Raw genomic sequence first — 14,192 nt, forward strand, 5'->3', positions numbered from 1 at the left:
AAGGCACTAGGAAGATAAGGAATGCCATAACACGAGAGAGAGGGCACTGAAGACAAATTTTCCCTCCTTAACAATTTTATGTAGGGTCAACCCTGAGAAGAGGTATAAAGTTTGAAATCTTTCTGGAATGCAATTTCAGTATGATATGACAAAGAGCAGAAAGTAAGACAATTTTATAAAGATATTTTTAAAATCTAAAGTGGGACAAAATTACTTGAAAATCAAGATAATAAGGAATATTAAAAAGGAAGTATGAAACACCATGGGATAAACTTCGCCTGGTGGTCTCCTCTAATCTATATGTCATTTCAATATGGGAGACTTGATATTTCAGGTAAATAACAGTCAACACTTTGAAAAAAAACATTTTTCCTAAACAACTTGAAATTATTTAAATAAAAATTGGAATGACTTTGAGTGAGCTAATATCCTTGTACAGTAAAGTGATTCAGATGACTAAAAGTAGAGCAATAAATTGTTAAACCTAAAAGGTACCTTATCAAGAATCTTGCAGGAGTTCTTAATCTCTTCTCAGTGTCATGGACCCTTTCCACAGTGAAGTCCAGAGACCCCTTTTCAAAATATTTTTTTCTAAATACATAAAATAAACACCTAAGATTACAAAGGAAACCAAATGTTAGTGATAAAATAAAAATGTAATTCTACTAATCTAAAATCCATCCCCAAAGATCCTATCACAGACCCTCTAAAATCTATCCATGGATACCTTGGTCTACTTGGATCCCATGTTAAGAACCCCTGATCCAGTTCAACCCTGTCATTTTCTAGATCTGGAAACTAAGGATTAAAAAAGTTACTTTTCCCAAAATCACATAGTTTCTATGTGGCAGAGCTGAATCTAGAATTCTAGTTTTCTAAATGCTAATGTAAGATTCTTGCCCCATGTCACTATTGCCTGATTAACATCACACACACACACACACACACACACACACACAGGCGCTCTCTCTTGCTCTCTCTCTCTCTCTCTCTCTTTCTTAAAATTTTAGATTTATCTCTCATTGCTTTAGAACATGGCCTGCTAGTGCACTCTTCCAGAATTGACAAGAACAACCAGTTCTCTCTCTCTCTGTCTTTTAACTCATATCCTCCAGACGGACATCTCAAGAAAACACGATAAACAACTTTTGCTCTGGTCTGCCTTCATTTGCCACATGGCCATATGCTGAGAAGCAGTTTAGTGTAATGGAAAGAGTTCTGATTTAAACTGGAGATAAAAGAGGTATAAGTGAATCCCAGTTCTATGTCTATGTGCTCCACAGACAAGCAAAGTTTTTTTTTTTTTATTCTGAAGTTTTTAGAAAATAAGTATTTCCATATATAAAATAAGCCAGAAAAAGAGAATTGCACACAGGACACTTCATATCTCTGTTACATAGAGCTTGATTTTCTTTTTAAGTGTATATAGTAAGGACAAACTATAATTTTCAAAGTTATCCTCCTTGCTGTGCTTTTTCCTGGTCTTCCTCCAATTACCTTCTCTGTATTTCTGTTTTTTTTTTTTTAATGCTACAATATCTCTTTTTTCCCTTTCTTTTATTTTTCTCCCCTTTTTTCCCTCTGAACCTGTCTCAACTTTGCCCTCCCACACTCCTGCAGGAAAAAGGAAAAAAAAAAAAGGAAAACAAAGTCCCTGTAGCAAATTTCATAATCAAGCAAAACAAGTTCCCATACTGGCTATGTCCAAAAAGAGCCTATATTTCATTGCATTTTGAGTCCATTATTTTTTTGTCAAGAAGAGGGCTTCATAAGTTTCCTCATTTTTGCAATGAGGCAGTCAAACTTTACATGATTTAACTCTAAATCAATCACATTTATGACTCATTTTATGTTTTCTCTACCTTGGATCCTGGATCCATTCTTCTTCAATAGTTTGATTATCTAATCTCCTCTTCTCATTCTATTTGGATGAGCTCTACGTGGCTCTCATTATCCCAATGGCTCCAGAGGTTCTTAACCTAAACTAAATCCTCCTTCTAAGCTCTAGTTTTTTGAAACTTGTGATGTACACTATCAATTTCAAATAAAGGAAGACCCCAACTGATGAATGAATTGTGTATGGAAAGTTGTTTTCAAGTCTGATCTTAAAACACATTTCTTCATAGAGACATGATGAATTATATTTAACCTATATCAGATTGCTTGCTGTCTTGAGAGACGGAGAAAAACTTGGAACACAAGATTTTTCAAAGGAGAATGTTGAAAACCATCTTTGCATGTATTGGAAAAATAAAATACTATTTTTAAAAAGAGACATGATGAATGATACTTAATTTTTATGGCACAAGAATATAACATTATGCTCCCACTCATATCTCAACAGCAAGATATGTTTGGAACAGTAGATTTCTCAGTTTCATTCCCAAGAAAAGTACCTCACTATAACTCTAGTTAGACAAAAAAGGCCAATCTCATCCACAGAGAGAACTGTGGAGACTTAGTATGGATCGAAGCATAGTATTTTTACCTTTTTTTGTTTGTTTCTTGTGGATTTTTTCCCCTTTTGATGTGATTTTTTTTCTTGCACAACATGACATATGGAAATATGTTTAAGAGGACAGCAGATTGCTTATTGTCTAGGGGAGAGGGAGGAGGGAGGAAAGTGAAGGAGGGGAAAAAAATTTAGAACACAAAGGCTTGTAAAAATGAACACTGAAAACTATCTTTACATACATTTGAAAAAATAAAATACTATTGGAGAAAAAACTATAACTCTAGTTATTTTTTATGCTATGCCCAAACACCTATATAGAAAATTATTTAGTCAGAATGGTAGTAATAGTATTTCTTAAGCTCCCTGAGTCATGACACTCTGAGCCCCAAACCTCTCTGTGTAAGATAAGTGTGTGCTGTTCAGGGTTAGAGGGAGAGAGAAGGATAGCAGAAATCAAAAATTCTTGAAGGATCTGTATATTTTAAAAAGGAAGCAGCTATTAGTCTTCAAGAAATGATACTAAAGATCCACAGCTTCAGTTAGATGAGAGATTATCCAGAAAGGACAAGAGAGAAAAATAACCAACCCTCATATCAGGTCACTGATTCCCTGCTAAATAATATCAAAGCAGCTATTTATCAACTTGATTACTATCTTCCCAGAGTTATCAGCCAGTCAACAAGCATTCATTAAGTGCTTCTATATATCAAGATCTGTGTGCTAAAATATGGGAATAAAATTCAACAGCTACTTATACTAGGTTAGACCCTTTTATAAGCACCAAATATAAAAAGCCAAAACTAGCACTGTCCAGACCCTCATGGAGTTTGTTTCTACTGTGTGAAACAATCAGTATACACGAACAGTAAAAAGCATGATGGCTTCAAAGTTAAAAGACCTACAGCCCAGAAGCCTATTTTTCTAGACTTAACACATTTCTCCCCTTAAGATTCTTTTAAGTCAAGCCAAATTGGCCTGCTTTCTGTTCTTTTACCATAACATTCCTTGCCTTTAAATTTGTCCCCAATGCTTAGAATGATCTCATTTCTCACCTCTGTCAATCACCCACAATTATTAATCACTTACTATATGCCAGGCATTACACTAAGCACTGAGAATACAAAAAAAAAAAAAAAAAAAAGGTAAAAAAGAGGTCCAGCTCTCAAAAAGCACAATCTAATGAAGCAAAGAATGTACCCAATGTACCCAATGATATTCAAAGGAAATGGGATATAATCAACAGAGAGAAGGCACTAGTATTAAGAGAGATTGAGAAAGGCTTCTATTCTCTTCCCCTTGCAACTCCTACACTCCCATTCAAGGATCAGGAATAGTTCCATCTCTTTCAAAATTCTTCATTTCCTTAATTGTTACCTCCCCCCAAAAAAAATTAAACCTTCATTTTGTATATGCCCTATATCTATACTTATTAGTAAACAGTTTGCATTCCCCCCAGGAGAACATGAGTTTCACGACCACAGAGATTGTCATTTTTGCCTTTGTACTCCCATCACTGAGTTCAACGACTAGCACATAATATGTGCTTAAATGTCTATTAATTTATTCAGAAGAGAACAGAGAATTACAAACCATAGTCAGCCTGGAATGTGCTGAAGAAACTAGTGATATTTGCTTCAAGGGTAGAGAACACTTGGGAGAAAGTGGAAATGTGACTATTCTCCCAGAGGACAAAAGTGGAACCACAGGAGGAAGAGATAAGAGACAAGAGAAAAACAAGTTTTGGCAACTAAAAAGGGAAAATCTTCCAAGGACTACAACAGTTCGAAAGCAGAGACCCACTTCAGGAATTAATGAGTTTGCCCCTCACAGAAGGGCTTTAAACCATGGCTAGATAATTCCAGTACTTAGACCAGTGTTCCTGTTTTACATATGCATGTGTGTGACACACATCTATCTATCTATCTATACATATATATATATATATACACATACATATATGTGTTTAATAATTGCTCATTGACCGACCGACATGTCAAAATTGTTATGCAGGAATTGTTTGTTCAGTTATGGATCAAGTTCAATAGCCTCTGAGTTTATTTCCAGATCTGAGATTCTTTAATTCTATGAAAATTTCTTTATAATAAGATTTCACACTTAAATAAATGTGTAAGCTTTCAAATAGGTAGCTTCTAATTCCCAGGTCAGTGACATAGTGAGTCAGCTCAGTGATACAGTGATTCAGCTACAAGAATAATGAGGATGATGTTACTTTAAAACGCTCATTTCCATCCAGAAAAAGGCCAGATGCCGCAGTTAAATCACTATTTCTGTTGCTACTGGAAAGAAAGCAAAACAAAACAAAACACCTGCCTTTTAGGTCTTTTAAGCATTTTACTTGTTTCCAATAAAATATAAAGTTTTAATAAATTCTTGTTGATTGAGTTATAAAGTTATAAAGGAATCCAGAGCTATCAAGAAAGAAGATAAATCACAGTCTATGATGAGTTAGTTTTATCATCTCTCACCTAAATTATTGCTAAACAGTCTGAGTGCCTCATCTCTCCTCACTCCAATTTATCCTCCATTCAGCTACCTCAAGTACAGATCCAATCATGTCACCCTTTATTTAATCAACTCCAGAGTTCTCTTGGATCAAATATAAATTCCCTTTTAGCTTTACAACCTTGTCCCAATTTATCCCTCCACCCTCATTGTGTTATTGCTTGTCCTCCCAGAAAGTTACCCTTCTTTCTCTTCCCCACACCTGAATACTCCACCTGTTCCACTCAGTGTTTTAACTGTGAAGTTCCCTCATGCCTGCAATGTACATGCTTCTTACTTTTACAAAGATTCCCTTTACTCCTCTAGGATATAGCTCAAGAACCCCCTTTTAAATTAATCCTTTACTGATTCCCCCCAACTATTAATATTCTCCCTCTCAATCTTCCTTATATTGAACTACTTTCTTTGTATGTCTTTCATACATTTTATTTTTAATGACATTTTTCCCAAATACATGCAAAGATAATATTCAATATTAACCTTTGCAAAACCTTACTGAACTATTATCTAATTATTTTACTTATAGTCTTCACATTTATACTTCATAGACTTACAAAATCATTTATCTCTCCTGTTAAAATATAAGGTTTTGATTGCACATGTTTAACCTCTATCAGATTGCTTGCTGTCTTGGGGCAGGGGAAAGTAGGAGAGGGAGGGAGAAAATTTTGGAATACCAAGTCTTACAAAAATAAATGTCAAAAACTATCTTTACATGTATTTGCTATTGGGAGAAATGCTATTGAGAGAGAAAAAACGTAAGCTTTTTGGCAGCAGTAATCAGTTCATTCACTGCATTTGTATTCCCATTGCTTAGTACACAGAAGATTATATTTCCTAAAAGCAAGATTGTTCTTTTCTTTGATCTGATTGAAGCAGTAATTTGTCAATATATTGTTCAGTTGGGTCCAACCCTCCACGACCCTATTTGGGGTTTTCTTGGCACAAATATTAGAGTGGTTAGAGATTTCTTTCCCTAACTTACTTTACAGATAAAAAAAAAACTGAGGCAAGCACAATTTAGATGACTTGCCCAGATTATACATCTAGCAAGTATTTGAGGACATAATTGAATTTAGGAAAATGAGTGTTTCTGACTCTGGGCCCAGCACTCTATCCACTGCGCCACCTAGCTGCCCTGATTGAAAGCAATAAACTATTTATCTTTTGCTAAGCATTCCCTCCACTGCTTTTTTTTCCCCTAATGTTAACCACCATTAGGAAGAGGGGGGAAAAAAAGTGCAATAAACCAGGTCAATCTGACCTAAAACCAACCAAAAGACTTATAATTACTGTAGCAGAAAAAATGATGAATCATACCTAAGTAAACCTCCTATTCCTTGCCAGTTATGTGTATTATTAATCAGATTTATTGTTTTAAAAGCAATATATATGTTTACTCAAATGTGTTAAATTCTGTAAGAGTAGAGAAAATACAGAAACTCATAATTTTTTACATTCTCTTGAAAATCACCACTGGGGCAAATAATACACACATTCATATTTAGTCTAAGATAGAAATGGGAGGGGAGTTAGAGAAGAAGGAAAAAAGAAAAGAAAAATAATCTAATTAACAAAAAGTAGCCCATAGGTGTCAAATTCCCTAATCTTTGCCCTTTTTAAACCTTACAAATAATTATATAATCATAGAACATGAGAAAGAGGAGAACACTTTTCCAAATCATTTAAACCACAGCATGGTAATATTGAATTTGGAATTAAAAAACTCAAGTTCAAATCCCAGCCCTTCTATTCACTATGTCTCCTTCAGCAAATCACTTCTTGGTAACTCTTATCTGTAAAATGAAAGGATTGGATTATTACCTCTAAAGTCTCTTTCAACTTTAAAATCCTATAAACACCTTCAAAGGAAACTAAGATCCATAGAGTTTAAGCAACCATACAATCCTTTTTTTTAGCACTCAGGAAGCACAGTCCATATCCCACCCTTCTCCCTGTTTAGGGACTCAGAAGTTGGGAGTTATCTCCATGTAATTTAGAGAGGGGAAAAACCCCTCATTAATCCAATACCTTGTATGAAGTAATCAAGAACATTCAATTGTAATTTAAAAAAAAAAAAAAAGAGCAGGTGTTCATACCAAGCTTCATAGTCAATTATCTGAATTCCTGCTAGCTCTTCAGGTGCTAAATTATACAGTATATAGTATGTTAGGTCTGGAGCCAGGAAAATCTAAGTTCAAATCCAGCCTCAGACACCTATTAGCTGTGTGACCCTGTTTGCCTCAGTTTCCTCAACCATAAAATGGGGATAACCATAACACCTATCTCCTAGGGTTATTGTGAGGATCAAATGAGATCACAGAGTGCTTGGAATATATTCAGGTGCTACATAAATACTAATAATTATTATATATGTAAAGTTCTTAGCACAGTGTCTGGCACAGGCACATAATAAGTGCTTTTTTCCTTTTCTTCAGAGAGCTAATTTACCTCTCTTCTTTGTTGTCTGTTCTTTTTGGGGAAAACCAGATCCAGTATTCACTTCTTCCATCCAGTTGATAAACATTAAGGGAAATGATGTTTGTAAATATTTAATTCTCTACGACTCACCTAATCATTTTGGGGCTGATCTAACATCCTAGACCTTCTGTCCAGCGCATCCTATTCCTGGATCAGTTCAAAGAATGAAGACACTAGCAAGGAGGGTAGCATGGATTTGCCCAGACTCTTAACTGGAGACCAGTAGTCCAGTGGAACTAATGGCATGTCTTTGGTGAATGTTTCTCATTTTCTTAACATTTTAGGTGAGTCAAAAACTGATAAAACATTTTTAGTACTTGTTTCTGATCAAAGCTTTAATATATGTTTGTATATAAAAAGAATTCTAGGTGACAATCTCCATCAAACCCTTTTCTCTTTTAAATTAAATATTTTGTCTTTCCTTCTCACCACTTTTTGGACACAAAAACAGATCCTATTGCTTTTTAACCCCATCAATTGTGGCATCCTGTGTTGTTTCTGTCATAATCCTGAGATTACGCAAGTTTCTTAACTGAAATTTTTCAAATCTTTTCTAAGAATATTGACTTCATCCCTCAGGTTTTAATCACCAGATCCAAAAAGGTACCAGATATTTAGAAGGACCCTGACAATACATAAGGAAATTAGGTAGTATAGTTTGGTAGTATATAAACTCACTGATGACCGTAACAATTCACATTTAGAGTTCCAACATTAGCCACTTGCTTTCCATATTACCAATGCATGAGATAAACAGTATAAATTCCAATATCCCATCTTACAGATGAGAATACTACATTTAGAGAGATTAAACAACTTAATCAAGGATCACACAGATGGTAAGTCTCTGAGACAAGATTAGAATCCAGGTCTCCTGGCTAATTTAATTTACTATTACCTTATTGAACATCAATGAAATTTATTACCCAAAGAAAAATTAAGGATATAAAAGTTAAGTGGACTAAATCAGGGAAAGCTTCCTGAAGGAGGTAGGACTTGACCTAGCTCTTGGGAAGAGAGGAGTTATTATGAGAAAGGGCCCAGAAATAGGAATGTGCGAGACAAACTAGAATATACTTAGTCTAATTAAAATAACAGGTTCTTGTTAGGAAACAGTGGAAGCTAAGGGTGGAGAGTTAGGCCAAGGTCACATTGCTTTAGTGTTGTTTGTTGCAACCAACTCTTCATTCATTATCTCATTCAGGGATCTTTAGAAGTCATCTTGTCCAACTTTATCATTTTAAAGACAGGATACCCAAGATTCAAGAAAAGAAAAGTGATCTGCTCAACTTAAAATAGTAGCAAAGCTGAATTTGGATCAAGAGCTTCTAACTCCAGAGCCAGAGACTTTAGGTTGGGATTTTGTTTTGTTTTGTTTTGTTTTTACCACTAAACCATGCATTCAATAAAAAGTAATTGAAAGGCTTTTGAAAATAAATGGGACATATGTCCATATAAAATACATTTGGTCTTAAGTGGAAAGAGCCTTGGATTTAGAATAAGATTTTCGTTCAAATGCCAGATGTTATTTAGTTATTTAGTACCCCTGTGACTTTGGACTTCAAATATTGGACTTGGTGCCTTCTAAATTCTACAACCCACCAATCCATTCAGAAAGCCTGTAGACTCTTACAACCATTCCTTAGAACAGCAATATCAAACATACAACCTACTGTCTCCACCTGGATTATTCCTTGCATCACTCCTGAGTACTACTCATTAAATGTAATTACAAAATATTTAACAAAATAAATGAAAATGCAATAAAACATAATATAAATATGTATACCCAGGGTTACAGATTAGTGACTCCTGTTTCTATAGAGTTCTATAGAGTTTGACATCCCTATCATTAAAGCCTTGAGCTCTAAATTTCATTTATACCTGCCCTTGTCCCAAAGTCAGGACACCATCAAGTCAGAATTAGACACTCCCACAAAAACAGCCTTCTTAATCACCACCTACAGCAGTCTAGGTATATGACCTTTTAGAAGTAAATGCTACTAAATCATAAATAGCTACACTTATAGAGTTGAGAATATACTCTAAAACCCTAATAACAAAAAAAAAAAATGCAAATTAAGGCAGCTCTGGAATTTCTTCTTACAAAATGCACATTGGCAAAGATAACAAAAACCAAGAGAGGTTTGAAGGTGCTGCGGGAAGACAGGCATACTAACACACTGTTATTGGAAAATTGCTGGTCTGGGTATTCTGGATATAATTTGGAACTATGCAAGAAAAAAATTATGTTGTCCATATCCTTTTATATTATAACTCTGCTTTTAGACACAACTAACTCCAAGGGAAATCAAAGTCAGAAACAAAGGTTCAATATATCCCAAAATATTCAAAAGAACTAGAAACAAAAGGAGTCTCCATTAACTGGAGAATGGATGAAAAACATATTACATAGGAATTCAACATAATAAACATTAAGAAATGATGAATAAAAGAATTCAGAGAAACATGGTAAGATTTGTGTGAATTGATACAGAAGGATAAAAGTACCAGGCAAAGAATATACCCTATGACTACAATAATGTAAACTAAAAGACTTTGAAAAGGGAATCAATCTCAAAGTAAATAAAAAACCAATGAGGAAAACAGATAATGAAACATATCTCCCTAACTCATGCCAGAAAGGTCAGGAACTAGTTGAGCAGAATATTGGATATACTATTAGAGACATTTACTGTATTAGATGTTATTTACTTATTTGGTTTGAAGGTCCAATCTGGAAGGGATGGAGTAAGTGAGCTTTTGAGATCTTTTGCTCTTATTGATGCTATGACTCTAGATTCAGCTAAAAAGGAAAAGAACGGGGGTAAGAGAGAGATGATCCTCCAAATTAATGTGAAATAAAAACAATATATATATACATATATGCATGTACATAGAGAGAGAGAGACATATATGTGTATACAGACAATTTTCATTTTAGAAACCAGGGCATCTTCCAAACTGAAGCAGAGGACACAGGTACTGCTCCTATTATCACTACACCTACCTCTCCTGCCATTATTTTGATGTCCCTGACATCACCTAAAGAGGGTCAGGAACCAGAGCCCCAATTGGTGGGGGAGATTCAAATTTGTGTAATGTGAATTTACATAAAGTAAGAATTGTCAAATAGATGTATATTCTAATATACTATGTAAGAATCAAACATTCTCAGGATGATAAATAGCAATGTTGTGGTCAAAAAATTACTTACTTGACGTAGTCACGAGCCTTGGTTTTGAATTATAGCTCCAACAATTTCAAACTCAGTCTAACTTTGTGACTGCTCTTAAAACCAGATCTTTCAACTCCAAATCCAAGGTCCCTTTTATGCCACAGGATTTTTCTTTGCATATAATTCTGCCTTTTCTCTCCTCTCCTAAATATAGATATCATATAAAGCACTAAGTGGTATCCTATTCAGCCAATTCCAAAAGATGCCACTACAGGGGGTTTTTTTGATAAATGTTCTTGTTTAACAACTCAAGCAGCCAAAAAAAATTCCTTCTATCTCCTCTTCAGTTCAGGTTCCTGGTCAATCCTCCCTGGGAACAAAAAACAGCTGCTCTCTGTCTCTCATTTAATATCTCTCGGTGTTCAAAAAAATCGGTCAGCTTGACATATTACTCAAAAATATACAAAGCATTTTTAACATCCTATTTGAAAATAAAACAGACCTCTAAGAATGCATTTCTCTGGTCATTTTTGAGAGATTCCCAGTGGCTACCATAGTCTATGTAGTCTGTTTCCCTAATTAAGAATTTCCATAGTGATCTTTCCTTCACAAAGTTCCAAAGGGCCATGTGGATTTATTCTATCCCTTGAGAGCCTGTAATGTGTCAGTAAATACTAACCACTGAGTACAGGATCTTCTTAGACGGTTTAGTTTAGCTCTCATCTTTTATTCCTTATAGGAAAGGGATTGTGGATAATCACTTTCAGGCAGAGAGCATCTGTCCTGCCCCTTTCAAGCAAGAGAATGCTAAGAGAGTAACCCAGAGATGGAGAGACCCAGAAAAATAACCTTCTAGAAGATATAAGATCAGCATTTTTGACCCTTAATACTCTTCTGCTGAGATAAAACCCTGATTTCTCAAAGAAGTATCAAGTCAAACAGTGCTGGGGAAAGTCTCAAAGGACAAAGATAAAATATCAACATTATCCAAGAGAAAAATTTGTCTTATCTTTCCTTGGAGAATATCAGGGATGGGGACTCCATATCTTCCCAGATTCAAGATCTGATCACCTCAGTCATCAGGATTTTTCTTTTCATCACCTGACACATATCCTGCTTTATGGGTTATTTCTTCTTGTTCAGTCTTCAAAAACCAAACACTTTCTCCCCACAATCAGTACAACCCAATATGTACCTAGAGAAAATTATTTCTAAAGATAGAGATGTTACCATTTCAGGTTTGGAAATTATCTCCTAATGATTTCTATTAGTGATGAAGCGTCCTAATGTAGTCAAGAAGAAATAAGCATTTAATAAGCAGCTACTATATGCCAGACACTATGCTAAGCACTTATCAATATGATTTCACTTGATCCTCAAGTAATCCATGAAATAGAAGCTATTATTATCTTTATTTTATAGTTTGAGGAAACTGAGGAAATACAGGTAAGTGATTTGCTTAGGGTCACCCCAATACTAAGTGTCTGAGGCTAAATCTGAATAATGAATAATGGAAGTAAAATGTTTTCTACAGAGTAAAGTGTTATACCAGCAAAAGGGATACTTGTTATGCTTTGGTGGCTAACTACAACTCAGCGAATGAGACTGAAAATACTAATGTGCTATACATGCTGGTTGAAGACAATTCTGATGACAATGATTCTACAAGCACACATGCACACACGCACACATCACTGCCACCAACAATGCATCTCACACTAGGTGCATAGTAAATCATTTGCCAGGGGAAGCACTATTATTATTTCATCAATGACTAAAAAACCTCAGTTAACTAAAATCCTCAGGAAATGGGATGTTCTAGTTAATTTACTTTTCTGAGTAATTGAGGGTTCATCAATCCTTTTTGTTTTTACCCCAGAAATTGTTTTCCCTAAAATGCATTAGTCTTTTTTCTTACCTTATTCAATATACTTTAAAGAATAGAATTAATTCTTCCTTAGTTAACTGAGGATCTTTCATTATTTCCAAGTCATTATTCCTAATATGATGGAAAAATAATGATGGTGGTAATAATTATGAAAATAATGTAACTCTAACAATTCCAGCACCCCAGGCCAGGATTAGAGGGCCCCAGATAGATCCCATGTGAATGGTAGTTTCCTAATGAAGTCACCATTGGGAAAGGGGAGCCAGAATAGATCTCCATCCAACAGAAACTCATTTGTGGAGCAGGAAGCTTTCAAGATTCTTCACTGCTCCATAGGTGGCTTGCTTGGAAGCCCTTGCCTCAGGCACATCAGATTCCTTGGGCAGTGTTACAGTATGGATTGGATTACATTGCTCCTGACTCCAAGAGACACAGTTGTGCTGAGAGAACAGGATACCCATTCCCTATAAAGTGTGACATTCATTTCTATAATACAACTGATAACCTTCAGATATCCCCAGCTCCCGGGAGGAGCTAACAGATGAGGAGATGAAGCTTTCCTTCAATTCTAGAATCAGGTGAGAATATATGAAGACTGAATTGCAGCAACTCATCCAAGAGAGTGGGTAAGACTTGTCAATCTGGGCAGGACCAGCTGAAAACTGCAAGTGGCTAGCAATAAGAAGCTGGCAAGAAGATCAGCCAGAGAAAAAATAACACACCAAAATGTTAATCATCCCTATGAACAATCAATTATTCCCACTTATCGAAAAACTGTCAACAAACTCTGTTTTAACACCCTAAGAACAAAGCTTTGTTGCCCCCACCCTAGTTACATCTAACAATAAGCATAAAAATGTGGAAAGTCCTTGGAGTCAAAAGACTTGAGTCCTGCTTCTGTCACATACTGTGTGAAACAAGTTAAGTCAGCTGGGTAGTACAATGGAAAATCCACTGTACTGGAGTCAGGAAGAAACTTCAAATTCAGCCTCATACACTTAGGAATTGGGTAACCTTTTGGACTGAAAAGTTTCTTCCCTTTTTTAGCTTTTTATTGTTCAAAATATATGCAAAGATAGGTTTCAACATTCACCTTTGCAAAACCTTGTGATTCAGATTTTATTTTATTTTATTAGTCTCCCTATCACAATTTCCTCTCCTTAAAATCCTTCCTTCACACAACGGCCAAGGTGATTTTCATTTAAAAAAAAAAAAAAAAAAAAAACAGGTCACCTCACTGGATGACCCCTAGTTTGTCTTAGTTTCTTCATCTGTAGAATGAAGATAATGCTGGTACTTATTTCTCAGAGTGATCAACTGAGATAATAACTGTAATATGCACAGTGCCTGGCACACAGTAATCACTATATAAATGTTAGCTATTATAAATTGTTGTTGTTATTGTTATTTCACCTCTGGCAAGCTCAGTTTCCTCATCAATAAAACAGGAATAATATTGCCTGTACCAACCCACTTACAGACTTGTTTTGAGGATCAGGTGAGAATGCATGTGAATCCCTACACAAACCTTTAGATGTCAGCTATTTTGAATATTGTCTCCAAAAGCATGAATGGATATTAAAATCATACAATGTTAGAACTAGAAAGCACCTTACAAATCATTAGTTAATTTACATGAACTAATGCTAAATGAATAGAACCAGAAG

The 14,192-nt window shown here is 35.2% G+C and overlaps 1 protein-coding gene across 2 annotated transcripts in view; it reads right to left on the reverse strand.

Annotated features, from left to right (window-relative positions):
* GREB1 (growth regulating estrogen receptor binding 1) overlaps positions 1-10,994 on the reverse strand; it is a 157,314-nt gene extending 146,320 nt beyond the window's left edge. The window contains exon 1 of one of the 2 annotated variants that reach the window (XM_031950668.1): positions 10,677-10,994. The gene's annotated coding sequence lies outside the window, so the exon portion shown is untranslated. Of the gene's footprint in view, positions 1-495; positions 601-10,676 lie in introns of those variants that run through there. The other variant, XM_031950669.1, reaches the window with a different exon arrangement.
* Positions 10,995-14,192: the final 3,198 nt, after the last annotated feature.

The sequence above is a fragment of the Sarcophilus harrisii genome, chromosome 2 (assembly GCF_902635505.1).
Source record: "Sarcophilus harrisii chromosome 2, mSarHar1.11, whole genome shotgun sequence".
Taxonomy (NCBI): domain Eukaryota; kingdom Metazoa; phylum Chordata; class Mammalia; order Dasyuromorphia; family Dasyuridae; genus Sarcophilus; species Sarcophilus harrisii.